At 40.8% G+C, this 20796-nt stretch overlaps 2 protein-coding genes across 6 annotated transcripts in view; one reads left to right on the forward strand and one right to left on the reverse strand.

Annotated features, from left to right (window-relative positions):
* The window catches only part of LHFPL7 (LHFPL tetraspan subfamily member 7), a 60349-nt gene that overhangs the window by 34197 nt on the left and 5356 nt on the right, over positions 1-20796 (forward strand). The gene's annotated exons all lie outside the window — the stretch shown is intronic.
* SPATA22 (spermatogenesis associated 22) overlaps positions 1-20796 on the reverse strand; it is a 63417-nt gene that overhangs the window by 28362 nt on the left and 14259 nt on the right. For all 5 annotated transcript variants that reach the window (XR_009965764.1, XR_009965766.1, XR_009965765.1 and 2 more), the window contains exon 9: positions 631-826. The gene's annotated coding sequence lies outside the window, so the exon portion shown is untranslated. The remainder of the gene's footprint in view (positions 1-630; positions 827-20796) is intronic.

A 20796-nucleotide genomic window follows, 5' to 3' on the forward strand; every position in this document is an offset into this window, starting at 1 on the left:
AAATTATCATTCAAATTAAATTAAATTGAAAATGCAATGAGCTGTTCCTGTAGATCCAGGCGCACAAAGACGAGTTAATGAAGGTCACATTTGTAACCAGTGAAAAACATTTAAACTGTATCATGCCTAGCACGGTATGCCATTAGAATAACATGTCCTTCTAAATCAGAATAAATTACTCTTGAAGGCCTTGTGCAGGATTGCTCCCTACTCCCAGGAAAAGCTGGTCTTTGGGACCTTTGTAGTTCGAACAGGGAGGAGTTGTGCTGGGTCCAGCAGAGCACCAGCAAAACTCATTGGCCATGTGCAGTGTCAGGCCTCAGGCAGCAGTTTGGGCTGTGCAAGTCCTGCCTGCTCTCCTTGACTGAATGCAAAGCCAGGCGACCTCGGAAAGCCCTAAGTAAGTCAGCTGAGAGGCACTTCTACAAACAAGGAAGCTATAGCTTTGCAAACATGCAGTCTGTGTACCTCTGGTTGTAACTGCCTGGTTTAAATGCACAGAACTGCGTGCCTTTGCCTTGCACTGGGTTTGCAATCATCTTTGAAAAACTGCCCTGTGATGGCTTTTGAGACATCTGTCATCCGCATGGCTATGCGTTGTCGCAACAATGACATACAAATTAACCATACCTATTTCCATGTGCTGAGATGAAAAATGTAACCAGTTTGACTTGCAAGTGGCAGGGAACAGGCTGCTTCCTTGTGAGGCTTCCCACGGCCGGCTGCTGTTCTGACACCAGGCTGGGCTCCAGTAGAACACTGTGTGAATTCAGCAACTGAGCAGTTGACTGAGTGACCTGAGTCCAGGCAACCATGGAGCAATAACCTGAGCAAGCCAATGTGAAGCAGAAATTTGTAGTTCTTTCTCTCTCCTTTGCATGATACCATGCCTTATCTACAACTGCTGCAGGCCACATCGCATGCTTCATCCTGAGAAATGAACTATCATTTAGTATATGGAAATAAACAGCAAAAATACATGCCAAATGCTCCTTAGCAACCAAACTCTTGTTTTCACAAGTTTTCTGTTCCTCACTCAGGTGTGAAGTCAGATGCTGAGAGATCAGAGAAACCTGTGAAATGGAGAGTAATAATTGGCAAGATTTTTGGCATCTGGAGATAGTTTTTACATGCAAAGGCTTAAGAGCTGTTGCTTTGCGACAATAGTAACCTGCTCTCACAGAAAAGAGCTAACACCTGCCATCAAATGGGGACTAAGATTGCTTTAATTAGCCGTGAAGGTTTCAGTTGCTTGAAAGTGACTGCATTCAAAATCTTAGAAAGCAAATGTTCTCAAATCCACCCATCCGTGTTTCTGACATATTCTAACAAAGGCAGTCAAGTCACAGCTGAATGCAGTTGATAATTCTTTGCTGTAAGAATCACCAGGTTCAGTTACTGAGCTGAGGATAGAAGGTTAACCCCACCTGTGAAATGTGCTGCCGGAAGCAGCAATGTGCTTTTGCGTACTCTAAAAAGAGCATTCCTCAGAATTTTTCCTAAATGCCCCTAACGGTTGTAAATCTGAGCAAAGCCCTTTTGATCTCAGTGGATGATGGTCTAATTTGTATCAGCACAACTGAGAACAAAGTCTGGACCTGAGTGTTCTGCTCAAAGCAAGCTTTTGTGTGATGGAATCTGAGAAATTGCAACAACTGGAATTAAACTATTTTACATAATCCATTCATAAGATACAGCTCATAAATAATAGTAGGAAAACAAAATGTCAAGCCAAACTGATTAAAAAAACAAGCTTGCAAGCTGCCTTACAAATGAGAGGCACAATAGTAGCTCAGCAGTGAATGGTGATTTACACTCTGGTTTGTAAACCAATTTATTTATCAATAGCTGAAGTTAGAAGATTATGCAAAAATAACAAAGTCAAGGATATGTAACTAGGAGGAATCTATTACCACTGCTGCCTAGCTGTATTCAACAAAAGCATTTTGGACTTTGTCTTCTTTTTGATAACTGCACAACAACTCCCCATCTATAACCACAGCCTCTCTCTGGGCATGGGAGCAGACTTCAAGCCCCAGTTTCTGCAATTCCTCGTCACCAGCTCTGGGGAGTTGAGCTAAATGGATCAAGGAGATCACGAACTTCATGGGGTTTACTGGTGCCTTTTGCTACTGTTGAGTTCTGTGGTATGAGACAGCTCACTTACTATCTCCTGGAAACTCAATCACTTTTCAGAAGAGATGAAGACTTTCAGTCTTACCATGAGTTCTCTTCCACAGCATTGAAGTGTTAAAAATTGGAGCCTTTGCACTCCAACTTCACATCCTCTAGGAATCTCTATGGGAAGGGAAACTGTCCTCTTTAGATGTTCCATTAGAAACTGCTGATGCAGAATCCATCAAATCCATTAGAAGTCCATTAAGTCTGTAAGGCTGCTGTTTGTTTTCCTGTGTTGTCTGAAGAATTTGGAAGGCCACAAGGTGTATGTTGCCTGTGGCAGATTATCCTTTGCTGGCTGGTTGTGTTTTCTGGCTGCAGTATCCTATAGGCAATATGTATATGTGGTTTTGAAAGATGAGAGGAAACAAGGCACTTTTAATATGCCTGGATGGCTAGGCCAGTGCCTTTGCATTATGTTACACAGAAATGACAGGAGTGCAAGACACAATAAATGAAGTCCAAGAGGTTTGGCTCAAAATACACCATGACATTTTGCATCAGAACAATCCTGAGGCTGAGACATTTGCCCTTTGGTCAGTTGTGAACTGCACATTCTTCCCTAATAACTACATCAACAGGTGACAAATTATAATTAGATATACATTAAAATTAGTTGAATATTAGAGTATGACAATTACTATATTGGCCTGAATGAAAATTCACATAGAATTAAAGTCCCAGAGCATTTTACAAACTTGTATTTACACATCAATTTTAACATACATGTAAAGTATAATTTTAGGGAGCACCATGAAATAGCTATTTCTAAGATAAAGCAAGGCACAATGATTGTGTGCAACTCGGAATGATCGGGGGCTTTAGGCAGAGCAGACTGGCTAGGACACAGGATTAATCTTTATAAACCAGTGTCAAGTCAAGTGGAGAGTCAAAGCCAAGGTTGTCCCAACAACAAACATACAGTGATGATATTCTGATGAAACCTCATGACATGACACTCCACTGTGATTTGGTGATGTTGTATAAACATGCAGCATCTTGGCCTCTTGCTGATAGCAGGCAGATACACCTGGTACAGCACAGAGGTCAGGTACTGAGTGTGTGAGACGCTTGTCTGGCTTTTTACAGCCTCCTGGGAAATTTGTCTGGGTTTGGTTAACTTGACTTTTAAATGCAGTCATCCTACGGAAGGAAACTTCCCTGAATGACAAGTCTGATGTAGTTAAACAAAACCATTTTTGAAATGCAGAACTCCAAATGTGATTAAAATGCAGGTTTTCCAGTGTATATTTCATCAAGGCTAGCCATGAGCAATCCTTTTAAAATACTTCCTTTGACGGCTGGCTGTTTATTTGGGTTCAGTGAATGCAGGTTTGGTGAAAGAGGGTGTCAAACAGGTCAAGAGGCGAGACAGACAGTGTGCCCTGGAAATTCAAGCCTTTATTATCTGGTCTCCATGGGATTTCCTTTCCTACATGGAAAAATGTGTGGTAATGCCATAGCAACAACAAAGGAACAAACATAGCAGGACATGTCTCTGCTGTTTAAGGCCTAGTGGGCTGGATTTTGTAAATGACTGCATTTCCAGAACAGTTATTTTGCTTAGAGTAGTATAAACAATGAGAAGCTGAACTAAAGGCACAAGAACTAAGGACAAGCAGCTTTCCCTCTTTGAGGATTTGTCTGTAAGGCAAAAGGAGCCTTATAAATATTAAGGATGAGTTGAAAAATCCTCATTTTAATTTTAAACTGATTCCTCTCCCTCCTCTCATACCCAACTTACAAAAGAAGCATCTTTAAGCCCTACAATAAACCCCTCAGCCTGTGTGAGTAAGCTCAGCTGTCTGCAACTCCCTGTATTCTCCACCAGCCAGTTCCCACAGACAAAATCTACTGCCTACTTGTTAGGCAAAAGGGCTTTGCTCCAGGATTCAGGGGCTAAAGGGCCCTTAGGGACCTGGGATGTCCATGGTGAGTCAGAAAACTAGAGGTGACTCCCTTGAGTGTGGCACTTTCAGTCTGGGCAGCTCCCCAAGGTGAAGGTCCTGCTTTTGGATGGCACGGGCCAGCTACCATGCAGTATGTATGCCAGCAGGACATACACGAAGGCATAAGCTGCTTTTTTCCTATGGATTCAATAAAGTATTTCACAGGAACACATGACTCACAAACAGTGCTTTTAAAGCCTTTCACAAACGGTAGATGAACATGATTTATCAAAATCAGGCTATAATCATGCTGCTGATCAGTCAGTCAGCAGCCCTAGAGGAAAGTTTTTACAGCCCTCCTATAACCTTTAAGATTCTTGACATGAAATTGCAAGGCTTCCTGAGCTGCTTCATGACCTTATTTGTAACCTTCCTTTCACAAGCCATTATTCTTCACAGAGTGAGCCCAGATAGCAGAGCCCATCAGCACCTGTCACGGAAGAGGTCTCGGCTTAAAACTCGCAGTCTAGCTGTCATATTTCAAACCAGTTCTTTATCAGAGGAGACCAAAGTCATGCCAAGAAAAGGCGTAAGAGGGGTGCGTGTAAGAACGAAAACTGTCTCCAGTTGTCAGGAAAAATGGCTAACTATAGCTGTGTTTCATAGTTACTCAGTTCTTGCAGCAGTAAATGTCAGAGGCTGGATTCCAGTGCCTTCATTTGCAAACCTATTCTACATATCCATCACGGGCTCTGCAAAGCAGTACTTCTGACCTCCACCTCCGCCCACTCCTGCTCTGTCCAGGATCCTCAGTTAGTCATTGGGTGTAATGTTGTGATAACTGCTTTGTAGTTTAACTGTTCTGCTCGAATCAGCTCTCAAGGGAGGCTGCCAAGCATCAGAAATTCCCTGAGCTTGTGCAGATGGGACAAGTGCCCTGTGTCTTTCCTAGATCAAACCATTCAATCATCTTCTTTGAAGTCTACATCTCAGTTTATTCAGGCTCACATCACAGAAGAATTAATGTATAGCTTACCTAGTATTACACTGCCTCTGATTTCAGCATAAGTTTCTTTGAAAAGTGTAGCCAAAGTTGGGCAGTCTCCAGAGCTCATCAAAAAAGCCAGTGGCAAGAGGTCCTAATGTGTCTTGATACTCAATGTGAGCATATAACTGACAAACTCATAGATAAGATTTCATTTAAAGGCTTCTTCATAAAAAAAATAAGAACCACACTAATTATATGAGTTCTTTAATAGTTCAATACATGTTGAAATCATTTTGCTAGGCATAAAAAGAAGTATCGTGAGATTAACACTTAAAGAGATTGAAAACATCTAGGTTTAGAAAATGGATTGGTTAGGCAGGCAGCTTTTCCAGGGCTTTGCAGGGTTATTTCCCCCCTTGGATTAATCTACTCGACTACAGAATAAGTATTTTTCTGATCTGCCAGCAGTGACAATATTAGTGGTTTCTAACTCTTTAGTCAGCAGAACAATAAGGTGAATGCATGCTTGGGATTGGGGAAAGGGGAGTCTTTATGATCCTCTAGCATCCTTTAAAATTCTCCTTCTTTCACTTGCAAGAAAACAGGCACTTTTTGGCAAGGAAAACACATGATACACAAAGAAAAAGGAAAAATCAGCCTGCTGACTTTAAATGCAGAGCTGTACTCAGATTTATGGGGTCGTGGCTAAGGAAGAGAATAACATATCTTTTTATGGGTGATAGGGAAAAAGTAAATGTATTTCATATTCTACTATGTACTATTATACAATGGTTAGTGATCTCAAAGAGATAAAAGACCTTTGTTTCATTAAAATGCCATTAATAAATGGGGTGGGTGGGAGGAGCCATCAACTTGATAGAGGATCACAGGTGAATAATAGTAATTGTACATGGGCAATGATCAGTGCCAATGTGACAGCTCAGATCTGACCTGCAATATTTGGCATCAAACCTCATTTCTATGCACCCAGCTTCATGCCTTCTATCTTTATTACCCAGTGCATTTTCTTTTCTGAGAGCAGTCTGATTGCTGCTAATCTTCTAGCCTGTAACCTAATGCTCTCTCTTTAAATGAAGTCCCCATATTGTTGATAGAGAGTCATTGTGTTTGCTTATCTCCCTCCTCTCCAGAAGTGATAGCAGGAAATCTGACTTCTCAATTAACCTGTGCTGAATTAGAATCTTTGTGATCAAATTGGTCCGTGTGATTTTCTTTTTCCTTTGTTTTTTCTTTTTTTTTTTCTTTTTTTTTTAATCTGGCCTGCTTGAAACTGTGTGGGAATTAGGATTTGTGAATCTCAACAGAGCCTCTTTCTGTGTCAGGCTGCTGTGGTGTACACAAATTAGAAGCCATTTTCTCGTCATTCTTACAAATTGCTTCTTTTTCTGATATTTTCCAAGGAGAAATGAACATGGTACTGTGTTGCAGGGAAAGCAAGAGAAATACAGTCATTTAAACTATGGAAAAATAATGGACATTTCACAGATGTAGCCAATAACGGGGAGTATGGCATAGATCTGTCTGTAAGACACAAGCCAGGCCCTTCACAAATTAATTATTATTTAAAACATAATTTTCTGGGGTGCAGTGTTATACATTGGCACATGAGAATGAAGACATTCAAACCCCAGTATGTTTGTGTCTTTTCCAAAATGTTCTTCTCAGATTAAAGTAATCTATGGCTCACAATTGCCACATCCCATACGGGAATCTCATCAAAGATAGGGGAAAAAGTGAGTAAAGAGTCAAGAGAGGCAAGAATTTGCAACCAAGCCAGGCTGGGCTGGGACCACATCCAGCCCACTGGCCTTGACACAGCACACATGGCATGGGCTTTCCTTTGCTCTGCTCCATGTGGGCTTTCTGGTGCAGGGACATCCTTCTTCTCCCATGGCTGCTTTGTAAAACCTGGTGTGAGACAGTGTCTTTCCTGCATGTCTTTGAGTTAAAGTAGGGATTAACCTGGAGGCATAAGTCTTTCTCTAATTCCTTGGCATTTTACATAGATAAAGCAAGAAGTTTAATTACAGAATGTTTGATTAGAGACTGTATCTAGGATCATCAAAATGTCTTCTACATTAAAATCACATAAATTTCATTAAAATATGGATATTTAAGAAAAAAGATTTAGAAGCTAAATGGAAGCCCTGTCATTACTGCTTCATTTCACTGCTGCTCCAATTCATTTCTTTTGAGTTTTGACGGGAAGGGCACTGGCAGCAGATCTTACTCTAATTAATACATTTCCATTTAAGATTTCACCTGTAATTATCCACTGTAGAAACATGAGGACCTGCCCAGGTTTAAATCAGCATGTCACAGATAGCTCCATAATTCACTAGATAGGTACTTCAAATATTTTTCTTGTTCAAACAGGGATGCATAGCTATAGTGCATGGAGGGCTCATCTAGGCTGTGTTTATCTGGCAAGAGAAAGCCTCCACTGACACATAAAGAGGTTGGTACAAATCAAATTTTCCATGTCTCTATTACAGATTAAGCATAAACTAAGACTAAAGCCATAAAAAATGAACACAATACAAAAGTTTAGTCTGTATTATTTTACAAAAAAATTTAGGATGTCACTGAAATGTGATGAAAAGGCTGGAAGCAGTTTGATGTGCCAGTAGAAGTCAGAGATAATTCTGGGTAAGTTGTTGGATAGCAGCAGGTATAAAACTGAGAGCAGAAACTCAGTAAGAAAGAAAACTTCAGAGTGGGATGGCATGGATGAAAGATGTATAGTCAGGGTTACCTAGAGCTTTGAAGAGGACTGGACATCCATACAGGTTTTTGACATTCTGTGTGAAAACCGAGGCACTGCCTGGAAAAAGTAACTCTTGCTTTCTCAATATTATAGGTGAATAATATCATTGCTCTGTAATGTTGGATTTTAGGTAGTTTTGCTGGTAGGAGAAAATTCTTACTAATCTTTACACTTCAAACATAGGTCTCTCCATTAGGAATTACTACTAGAGTATACACTTGACTGACTCCTACATGAAATATATGGTATAGAAATCCAGCTCAGAAGTGCATAGTTTTCATAAAAATATTCATTTGCTTAAGATTTCAGCAAATTTCAACTATTTATTTCTCTTCCATTCAATATTTATGTTTTCCTTGATAGATCCAGCTTAAATCCACATTATTTTGGGACCATCTTGTAATGTTTGCACAGTATTTCATAGCACCTCCCAGTAAAAAGACATTAAGGTAATCTATGATGCTATAAATAAGAGGCTTTTTTAAGAAGGTCCTTGAGTCATTTTGCTGTAATGACAGCAGGCCTCATTAAACAGCTGCATACACGGCACACATTGGGGATGTTTGCAATGCTGGCGTGCCTGCATTTTATAACAGCCCCAAATGTGACCCCTGGGACCATGGTGGTAACAGAGACAGAGGACATAAATTGGATTGCAAAAGGCACAGGAGTGTCAAAGTTGGCCTCCCCCTGCGATGGAGCTGTAGCCTAAGCAATGGCTGTGGGGCTGCCTCCCTTCACCTCTGTTTAACACTTTGTTACGTGGTTCAGGCTGACCTGCTGTGCTCAGCAGGGTGACATTGTCCTGTGCATGACAGCCACATGCACAGCTCATCTCTTCCTAAAGGAAATCCTACAGCTCTTTTGTCCAGAGTCTCCCAAGTGGTGTTAGTGTGTCAGCTCCTTCCATATGGATTCCTTTAGCTCTGTGACTCAGTTATGCTGCTCATGGCTCCTTTAATTAAGCTGCTGAAAGTTCAACTCATCATTGTACAGAGGCAAAACAGTCAAGACAGTACATCCAGGCACACAGGGGTTTAACCAGGACTTTGTAATTTGCCACTGGACAATCTGCACTATGAATTTGTCTGCAAGTCATTTCACAAGGTCTGAAGGCTTACATCCTCCATGGGTCACTGAACACAGGTGAACATTCTATAAAATATTGTTCCTTCAGCCCTTCACTATGTACAGAATAACAGGCTTCTAGACTACTGAATTAAAGCTGTAAATTTGAACTGTCAAAGCCCAAAGATGTTGGACTAGGCAGTAGGTACCTTTATGACATTTTCTTATTACAAGCACTGAGATGCAATTGCTTATGGAGGGCATTAAATCAAATCGTGGACAAAAGCTGCTACAGAGACACCCCAGGTTCCTGCCTTACTGCAGGCACTGTCAAACCACTTGCAATTAACCTGCATGCCCAGGGAGCTGGAATGTTGAGAGGCATTTCTTTTGGATGGATTTTGCCATCCCAAATTTAACTGTGTACTTGTGACTCAGACCAGTCAAAATTATCTTCATGAACTTCAGCCTTTGGAGCAACTATTCCATCAGGCTTGCAGGACAGCATCTGCTGCGCAGCCTGGTTGGGCATGTGGTGCTCCAGTGAGTGATGCTGTTATCCTCCCAGGATGTCTCAGCCACAGAGGAGCAACCACCTCAGGTGGTTGCTGGCCATGTCAGAAGCATAGAAGAAAAAAGTATTTGACAAAATTAATGATGCTAGAAGACTACTGCTGTTCTGGATTGGTTATACAGTTACTGGTTTGTATCTTACACAACCCACAGCAGTTCAGCAGACAGCTGAACTGCGCTGTTGACAGAAGCTTTACTTTGTGTTCAGTTAAAGGTTTGGTGTGGACACATTTCTGGGAACAGCAGAGGTGGACACTGTGCTGTCAGCCTCATTCAGCCAGGCCACGACGTCCCGATCAGAGGAGTTTACCTGGACTTTGGTAATTGCTCCACTTACTGCTTCTTGTAGTCAATCAAATTTAATTCTGTTGGCGGATCCACTAATTACATGTTCTTGGTTTTATGTGGGGCTAATAGACCACCTAAGGCTTTGTGTAGATTAGTTAATGTTTTCTCCTGGCATTTTGCCTGTATCATGGTGGCAGGTGCAAAATGTTCCTTGCAAAAGCATATGGCCAATTGCTGAAATACAGTGAATGCTTATGGGTTTTTGAAGGACAGGATTAAAAGAGTATGTTCTTTATGATACATGTGAGCAGAGTGTTAATTTTATAGTTGTTCCATAGCCTGAAATGCCTAAAAATTGCTGCTGAGAAAGCAGATACCTGAGAGGAAATAAATTCTTGTAAGGGACATGGAGCAAAACAGTATTTTCAGGAGGTACTTAAGCCAAATGGGAATGGTGATGTTGGGCAAACAGCCTAAAAAGGAGCATGCATCATTGTCTTGCACTGAAATGCAAACTTGTGGAGCAAAGTTTTTAGGCCAGCTGCATAAAAATGAAGGATTCTGTAGGGAATGATAAACTGGTGTTGTGAATATTAATCTGCTAGTCATACTGCAGGAGAATTGTGGTTCTTTGTAGATATCTGGGTACAAAACCTGGCCTAATGAGGTCAGTGGCACCATTTCTGTTGACTCAGTATGGGTTTCATTCTAATTCTTTAACTGGTTTTATTTCCTGTAAATAATCCCAACTACAGTTGAAAAACATTTTTAGGTGAGGGTTTATTCCTGAGTGCATAACTATCATGTATTACTATATCAGCAGCCAAACTAAATAACTACTGTTTTTCTGATTATGTTTCAGCCTTCCCATTTATTTCTGGTTTTCCTCTTTCTCATGCTATGTTGAAAACAACTTAAAAATCCACATTTTCTGGCAATTTTGGGATGTCTATAGGAGGGTAACACATGCTCTTTTCTCCACCAAGCGATCCCTGCAGTGGTGGAGTCTAAAGCGCAGCATTAGTTCAGCTTTGGTTTCCTTCACTTTCTGCTGATCCCATGAAATTGAAAAAGTGAGTGGAAAAAAAATCAAAAGATCTCATCACATTTTCTCCAGTTTAAAGTACTAACTATCATGTTATGCAAAAGCCTGAGGTAAGCCTCAAAGTTGGATCTCTTACGCAGCAATTTCCTTGAAGAGCTGTCAGATCACATTTTTGTATGGGTTTCTTCTACATGTAAGTATTTTATTGCATCTATTTATCCCAGTGACCTGGAATTCATTTATCTGACAAAGATATTTCCATGGCTGAGCTTCCAAATGTACAAAGTATGACACATCTGCTTTTAGTTTGTCCTTTCTGTGGCTGATTTGAAAATGAACACTAGAGAAATACAAGTACAGCACAGAGGTTGCACATTGTTACTACCAAACACCAGGTTGAAAACTTCTAGTTGGCAACAACTGTGCCAAACCACAGAATTAATATGACTGTGATTGAGTGAGGGAAGGGCTGCAGTCAGTAGCTATGCAGTGTTTGTCAGGTGCTAAAAACCCAGGCAGGGATTTAGATCAGCTGATGAAAACTCCTTTAAATCTTCTAACTTGTTCTCAAGTCCCTCACACAGCATCATATACTGCAGCTGAGACCTTATGTCCTCCCCTGAACAGTGTGTATCTAAGCAAGCAGCAGAGATACCTTAGTTTGGAAACTGAGTCTTATGCATTTATAGTCTCTAAAATAAAAGTGGGGCCTCTTTATGTCTTTGTCAGACAAAACTTTAAAGAAATTAGGACAGAAAACAAGTGAAGTGCTGTTATGTCCTGGTGCTGTGCTGAAACATGCTCTTTTCTTGGGGGGAGTATCAGTTAAATGAATGGAAACTTTGGGCCCCTGGTGGCTGCTGCATGCACTCAGGGTTCAGCATTTGCTGTCTAAATGCACATCACTTCTGCCAGAACAAATGAGTATTTCCCTGATTAATCAGTAGCCCTCAGGGAACTGCTCTTTCTGCACATATATTATGATCATTAAGAAGCTTTGCTATCCTGTGCTTGTTGCAGGATGTGGAAAACACAAAGTAAATTGTGCAAAATATACTGTTTTATTAGACACATTTCTCTGTATCTGTTTCAGTAATGGTGTAATTTGGTATCCTGAGGTGACAAATGTTGTATTTAAGTTCATTTTTCTGCACTGCCCCATAAATATTATTAACTCAAACATTTAAATGCAGGAAGATGGAAATACTGTGGGTTTATTTTTGGCATGCCTGAAGGAAGCCTCCCATCGTGGAGGCACTTCCCCAGCCTCCTGCCTGGGGCACTTCTCACTGCTGTGTTGTCAGGCTGGCAGCCTCAATGCCTGTGCCTGCAGCAAAAGGGGCTCCCAGCAGGGTGGTGAGGAGCTGGGCAGGCACAGCTGAGCAGGGATGCTTGAGGCTGGGCTCTGCTTACCGGCTGGAGTCAGAGAAACCCAGCTGCATGGCAGGCAACCCTCCCAACAGCATCATTGCACCACCACTGACACACACTGATCCACTGGGGCACCATAACCTGCAAACCAGCACAGATATACTGGAAGGTTTGCGGGCTCCGTCTGCTCTCCTGACTCAGCCAACCCTACCCGCACCTGACACCTCCACACGGTAGAGTTGTGCTGGGCAGCATCCTTGGCAGGACCAGCACACCTTGGACACAGCACTGGCACAAGGGCAGGGCAGAGGATAGAGTCCTTTACTATATTTGAAAGCACAGCTTTCACTTTGGGAGCAAATTACTGGTTAAATCACATTTAACAGACTCCAGAGTAATTGCTGTGTGAGCAGTGCTTGAGTTTAGGAGGCAGGCTTGACTGCGCATTCACCTCACGATTAGGTGGCTCATCCCATCCAAGCAAGCAGCTCACCATTGTATGGCATTGGACACCTAATTAAACAGCAAATTAAAATGAATAGGTCCCCCTTCCACTAGCATAAGCACCTAATTCTGGTACTGCATAAGGCTTGTCCTACTGCAAGATAAATTATTTGATTTTGGACAACAAGGTTTATCTCCTTCCTGCCAAGCTTTTGACCACTTCTGAAGAGGAGCCATCACACCACAAAGGGCACAGACTGAGTCTCTTGTTCTTTCCTCTCCATTTTCATTTTCTATGGAAAGGACACTCAGACCTGCAGGGTGGATCAGGACAATCCATGTGGAGGCTGTCTTCTGCGTCCTGGGTTAAGATGGAGAGAGAGTTGGCACAGGGCTGGATAGTGGCAGAGCCTTTCCTCTGTCTAAAACACACAAACATTACCATGTCCTGCTGCCAAAATATCACTCACGATGCAGCGCTGAGAGGTGGCTGCACAGGAAAGCAGCCATTAAATGCAGTAATCACAGGGTTGGAGCAGCTGTGCTGCCCTGAGCTCTGCAGGGCACTTGGAGCCTGAATGAAAAGAAATGGGAAACTGCAGCTCCATTATTTCAAAGCAGATTGCACAGGAGTTAGTCCTCTGCTAGGAGGAATAGCCCTGGTCCTTCTGAGACGACCTGAAACCTGTGCTTATCTGTAACTGTCTTTTGGTTTAGGAAACTCAACGGAATCAAACTCACCGACCGGGAGAAACTTCCACAAATTTTAGCTTGTGGAAGTCTTTCCAATAACTCTTTTCTCACATGAAAGAGAATGTGGCTGCCTGATATGTTCCCCTGCTGGGCCTATATTGATTTAATTTTTGAAGATGAAAATATGTGATGCAGTGCTCTTGAAAAATTAGAAGAACAAATCAGCCTGGAGCTCAATGTCATATGTAATGTTTTAAATGTTAGCTAAAGACTATGTGAAAAAAAAGAGAAACCTGCAGTTTTTTAGTACAAGATCTGACCTTAGGAACTGGCTTCACTTCTCTGACCCACTGCAGTGGAGGGCACTGCTTTTCTGGCAGTCTCACATGTTAACAAGGTCATCTGCACTCCTAGAAGAAACTCAGAATTCGTAACTGGAGTTTCAGCAGATAAAAAGGAGAAGGAAGAGACTGATTTGCAAGTTTTTTTACATAAAAGAGAAATTCAGAGACATTTCCAGTGCGCATGGCCCTCACTATGGTTGAGGTCTTAAGCAGTTTGCTAAGAAAGATCAGTTTTTATTTACGCATTTCAGCTCCCCTTAAAAAGAAAAGAAAATCTAGCAAATAAATAAAGTTCAGTGTCAAAAAATCCAGAGCTGCACTATTCTCTGTATTAATAAAACAAGGGGAATAATACAGATGTCCTTGAGAGTAACTGTTTCTTAGAGAGATAAGATGGTGATTAATGTGAAATTTGTTCTGGCCAGAGGTGGCTATCAGGTGTAAGCAAATAAATGGTATGGTTCCATTCTTGCAGTCTACCTACTGTAAATATTACTTTGGTAATAGGAAACTCTAATACTGAAGCCCATTCAAAGGTCAAGATTCTGAAAACACCCTTGCCCTAAGGTTATTCTGTTGATGATGTCATTTACTATGATGCCACAGCAAAAGCAAATGGTATGGCAACTAATTCAATTTAGCTATAAAATAATTTCCAGAATATAATGTTATTTTCTGATGGTGTCACTGCACCTTCTCAACATTAGCCAAAGATCTTAACCTCAAGAAATAGAACAGCCTTTATGAAGCTCGGTTTTAAACCTGATAAAGTGCTGGAACAAAAAAATGTGGGTTATGTCCCTTCTGACGCATTTTAAAACATCTTCCTGCAGGCAGCAGTACCTGTCCTGCAGCAGCTCACCTCCTTTCTAAACACTCTGTGGGAAGCAGAACGTTGTCAGGAGGCACAAATCTCCTGCAGTTCTTAGCACTTGCTGAAAGTTACTTATGCAAGAGACAGCAGATTTCCAATGGTGCCTTAACTGGAGATAGAAAGACACCCTCCCTCACCCACCTTCCTACCCCCACGACATTCAACTGTCCCCATAGTTTTATTTATGGGTTTTGTATTTCATGGTCCAAATATATTAACTAAGTTATTCTGTCAAGAAATATAAATGATGATCATTTGTTAGCTGCATCACTTGAATAATTGCATCAAAGTGTAATAAAGTTATTGAAGGGATTTATTAACCTGATGAAGTAACTCATTAAATCCTTCAAATGCATTAATGAAGGAGGAAGTGTGGGCCTTTTGGTCTAATTGGAGATGGGAAATTCTACAGCTGGGCCAACCTGACAAAAATGATCAGATATCCCAAATCACTTAGGTAGTAATCTGTGGCATTTCTATCATTACTCTGGATTTCTGCATTATTTTTCTGACCTAAGTAGCTCTGCCTCAGAACTCAGTTACTTCTTTTGTTTTACTATGGCCAGAAGTTACATCTGTAAGTCTACAAGTTGGGAGCTGAAGCACACATCAGTCAGTGATGAGTTTCTTGCCCCATGAAGCGGAGAAGGGACACGAGTCAAAAGCTGCCTTTTGAAGTGCACTAGAATGGCAAACTGTTGCGTTTGACAGGGCCATTGCAAGCAGTGACTTGTTCAGGTACCTATAAAGAATGCCTGCATTGTGGGGTGAAGAGCACACCAGGGCCTTCCTGCTGGTACGCTGAGAGTCTGCTCAGCAATGAGATGCCAGGTGAGTTTTGGCTCTTTTCTTCCATCAGCCTTGGATTAAATCAGCCTCTTGTGTGAGATGTGGCTGGTGGTTCTTGTAAGTAGACCTGTCTGCTGCTGATTGAGTGTGTAGCTTGACCACACAACCTGCCTTGTACGGTTTTGACTGCGTGACTTAACTGGACACGTTGCTGTGTAAGACTTGGCTAATGAATGCAGAGGTCAAGCATGGCTGAAGTCAAAATGTTAGCCTGGGTGCACTAATTCATTTGCACAGACAGCAATCAGTACAAGCAACCTCTGCTCAGGAGAAAAATAAAGCTGGATAGTAAAAAGAGGATGCAGTGACTGAGGGAGGTCAGAGTGCAGCAAGCCAGCAGGCTTCTCTGACAATCAGCCCTGGGATCACCTGCTGCATTTCCAAGCAGTTTGCTATCCATTTTGTGTCTGCAGAGCATCTGTTTTAAGCCAGAGCTGATCCCTTTTATAAGATTTTTAAAGATTAGGAAAACCCCTGCATGAGGACAAGCTGCACTTTTCCAGTTTGCAGCATTAAAAAGCTTCCAAGTACTCAGATAGCATTACTATTGGAGGTGCTGCTATAATATATATGGGGTCTACCATATGGCTACAGCTGTGTGGCACCTGGGCTGTAAAAAGGGGAGCTTGGGAACAGACAATTATTTCTAGCATTACTTGTGGTGTGGCTGATTTATGGTGGGCTGGAATCAGCAGCATGAAATGACGGTAGTTACAGAACTGTTTTTTATGATCAGGTGGCATTATGTGGGGTTCTGCTGACTGATGACATTCATAGGATTAGGACATCTGAGAAACAAAAAGCTCTGGTTTCAACCCCCTGTCAAGGAGTTTTTATTAGGAGGTCCGAAAACATGCAATTTGTGTCTTCCTGGCAGTTCCTGTGCCCTGGGAAAACTGAAGCTGGTCTTTGTAGCTTAAATCAATTAGAAGAAGGATGTAGGATGCCTTTTTTGTTTTAGGCACATATTTTTCATGGTTGCATTCCAGATAAAATGCTGTTCTGTCAGGGATTCTAATCACCTTTCAACCATTTATGTAAAATACATGTCTCCGAAAGAGGTAATGAATGTGATATCCCTGAGGCTTGAAGACTGCTGGGATGTCAAGTGCAACTGTAATGAAGTGAGATGTGGGCATTATTCTCAGGCATGAGGCTTCCCGCCACCACTGACTTGGCTGCCACATTGTGTGTCTCTCTGAGATGTGGGAGACAAGGTATAGAATGTGCAAAGTCGAAATAAATTCACTCTACAATGCTTTACAATAAGGTCACCTCTGATGTAAGGCTAGTATTTAATGGCCAACAGCTTCATTATAAATCTGTTATCATGAGCATCTGCTCTGCTGAAATTGTGAGTCTTGGGAGAGGTGGCAAGATTGATTTAAAAGAGACCTGTGAGGTGAGCAGGTGGGAAAGAGAAGGGAGCAAATGTGTCATGTCAAACCATGACATTTCAAGTGATCTACACATCACTGCCCGTCTTTTGGACCTCAGCCCCTGCTCTAAATAGCTATTTAAAAACTTGGAATTGACAGCCGGAGCAGGAGCCAAGACCTGCGGCAGGCTGGGCAGCATCTCCCCTTCCCAGGTGAGCTGGTTCCAAAGGAGACACAATATGCTGCAAGCAAACCTGTCCCCTTGTATTTCCAGCTGCACATGGACCCAGGCGGATGCTGATCCTTGCTAGGGAATGCATCAGATGGCAATTTGGGCCTGCACTTGTTCTTAGCTAGAACATCACAAGAAGAAGTATTAATTTAAATTTTCAGTCATGAATTTCATTCCCTGCTAATGCTGAGAACATACTGGTTTTGGCATGGATAGGTTACCTAAGAAGAGAAAGCATTTGCCACCTTTACTTCTATTTGTAGAAATGAACTGGAACAGTTAACCAGCATGCATTGCTTAGAAAATATGCTCCCTACTATGTTCACGTAAAATAGAACTTCTGAAATAGTCACTTTTTATTAGTGCTTCTTAACTGTTGAATAAAATGGAACATTGAGATAAGGGAACACAAGGCACGTTCCAGGCATAATACATTCTGAACATGCTGCTCTCATCTAAAGAATCCAACACTTAAATATGTCAATATCATATTATTAGTCTGTTACTGTGTTCGCTGTTCTGAAAGCGATGAAGTGAACATGACTTAGAATTTCAAAAAACTTAAAGAGAAAATCTATATAATTATTGAAGCAATACAAACCAGGAAAATCGTAATGGCTTCCAAACTAGAGTGCATCTGACAGTCCCCATTTCTTAGCTCTCTGAGTCTTGTACAATTTTGTGTAAGTAAGTCTGCTATTTTGAGAAACATTAGCTCTTGTCTCTCCCTTTTACAGTCTGCTAAATAGGCTGTATATCTTCTAACCCTGCAGATGACAAAATGCACTCCTTCACTACAGCCTACACAGTGCTAGATCATTTCAACCTTTTTGAGTAAATGACACACAACTCTATAACTGCGTGATTAGGACCATAGATTACCAGATTACAGCTATAAATCTTCACGATAGCTACCACTCACTTGGCAGAAATAGTGAAGTTTCATCATTTATTCTCATGTAGAAAACATGCTGTGAAATGCAACCTCAAAGGTCACTGGGATGGCATTTCCTTTTGTGGTCCTTAGTAAACTCACAGCCCAATTACCTCCATGTTGGCTTCAGAGAATTTCTTGTCCAAAGTCTGGACAATTGGATTCCACTCCCTTCAGTTAATAAGTGAGGTAGACTAAGCTATTCATACAATTGTCAGACATTTCTGAAACACGCTATTCGAGCAATAAGGGCCCATCTGAATGAGGAAGTTGTGCCAACAGAACTTGAATGGGTATTTAAGTAGCACTAAAAGGACACGTGCAAAAAAGGTGCATGAGCACTTGTATTTCAGTGCTAGTTTTATCTAAATTAACCTGTTCCCATTCCACCTCAATCCTGCTTAAATGGAAAACATTGTACATCTTTTTATATAAATATATTCCCCACGAGATTTGCATACATATACATCTATAAAAATATAAATTACTGTTTCTGATGCAGTTCCTCAGTTTGTGAGCTATAGTCACATACTCAGCATTTATTTAAAGATAGACTTTGGAGACATTGTACAAACTAATACATTTCCTTTGTTAGCTAACAAAGGGGGATTTGACAAGCTGCACAGCTTTCATTATAACCACATTTATATTATAGCTGCTAACTTGTGAGTTGCACCACTTAGGAAAGCTAGAAAAGGAACTGGTATAATCTACTTATTTGGCAACAGTCCAGCACTGATACATGCTCTTCAAATCACAACATGTTTGACTGAAATGAAGCCAAATTTTTAGAAAGGAGAAAAGCTAAACTATAATATGTTAGAAGGGCCTGTATCGCTATTACAAGATCCAGCTCTTTGTTCAGTTAAAAAAAGAAGATAGCTACATTTTGATACTAAGCATATGGGCGTTATTATCCCTTTTCCCTGCTCTCCATTTTGCTTTCCTTGGAGGAAATAATTGGTAGAGCTACTTTCAAGAGGTTGAACTATAGGTACCTGACATGTACCTGCCAGGAGCTGAGCAGAGTAGAATGGCATTTAACAGTGGTCCCTGTTTGCCTGCCCCCTGGAAAGGTTTGCTTCCAGACCAGGAGGATTTTGTCTGGTTTGTTTTGTCTTTGCAGGTCGCTTTCCTGTTTATTTCATTTATACCCCATTGGCATTTAAAATGATACCTGCTGGCTTTAGATGTATTTCAGCTCTCACCAAAATTACTCTAGGTCATTTCTCCTTTTCTGAAGTAGACAAAAGGAAATCACTAATTTATGGATAGCCCTGAATTCCATCTTGTTTCTGTTAGTACACTCATGTGCAGCTATTACCAACAGTAATGGTGACCTTGGATCTTACTTAGCATTGTCTTTAGGTTCCCAAATGTTGGAAGAGACATATAGGTATCACCTTTTTGTACAAGAGACTTGCGCCACTTAAGTCCAAAATATCCCAAATGTAGGAACCTTTCAGGCATGCCACAAATATTTGCATGGGAAGAATGTTGGAATGTACTAAGTGTAGGATAGCCAGTGCAATAGGACAAGAGATGGTGGTTTTGAAGATACATGGCTGTGTTACTGGTGGAAAGGTTTTCTCACTGCTGCTCAGACATTAGCTGTATTTCTGGCTTTGTGTTGGAGTATCTGTGGCTTTGGACCAGCATCTGCTTTCTTATTTTAAAACTATAAGTAAAATCACATAAACAGAAGGAAAAGCTTAAGAGGAGCTAATAAAACTATTAGATTAATACAATGTATAAACCTGAGAGGAAGTGTGTTATTCAAAGTCAACTGCATAAGCAGAGCTGCCAGCTTTAAGGAAGGAGGTAGTGGATTATATGTGAGAAGAAACTTCTTGATGAGATGCGTGAGAATTGCTTTAGTAGTTTAAGCCCTGTCAATGAAAATGTTCCAAGAAAAGACTGCGATAATCGGTAACGGGGTTGGAATAATACTCTTGCTTGCCTACAGTTCAGCCCTCATTCTAATGATTGTCTGATATGTCCCACAATCCTGCAATTAATCCGTCACTGTCACAAGTACCAGGAATATAATATACTCCTAAAATAAGCAAATTAAACATCTAAGACAAACTGATCTTCTTACAGTAGGTAATTTCAGGATGATAATTCATGCATACAGCATATTTTACTACTGGTGATCAGTATTACTACTACACATCATCCAAACATATTAACAAATACAGTAAAATAAACCAGCTTTTTTCCTGTCTCTGTAATACTTGGGGTTCATCTCTGAATTTCCACCCATTTCAGTATTAATATGGAATGATACACATAAACTTAGCCAAGTTTTCACATTCCTGCCTCACAAGATAGAAAACTATTAAATTATTGTGTTTCATACATTGAAACCTCCACCAGTGTCACCAGAAGAAGTGGGAATGGAAATGGCCATTTTTTGTGCATGGTATTGATGAGAATTGTACATTGGTGCCCTCTACACATACTCTGCAGAACTGCATTAGTTTGGACTGGTTTGAAATAAACTTGAAAACAGTTATGTGATAGATTTAAATAATTAAGCAGTATTTCAGGAGCTAGATGAAAGGAATGAACCATTGCAATAACAGAGTTATATTTTATTAGATTTTAAAATAGCATAAAATGCTATTTTCCCTGAATAGAAGTGCTATTGATTCAGTATTGCCACCAATGATTTACAACTTTTTCTGCAAAACTCCCTGTTTTCTCTAAAAAGAAGGGTCCTCTTTTCTAATAATATCTTATTCCTGTTAATTATAGTTACTTTATTTAGAAAATTATGAGTTCAGGAAACTATTTAAAAAAATAAGTAGATAAACCATATTTTTTTAAGCCATGGGCATATACAGGGAGCAGAAG

The sequence above is a fragment of the Pezoporus occidentalis genome, unplaced genomic scaffold (assembly GCF_034315485.1).
Source record: "Pezoporus occidentalis ecotype Australia unplaced genomic scaffold, CSIRO_AGI_Poc_V1 ctg253, whole genome shotgun sequence".
Classification (NCBI taxonomy): Eukaryota; Metazoa; Chordata; class Aves; order Psittaciformes; family Psittacidae; genus Pezoporus; species Pezoporus occidentalis.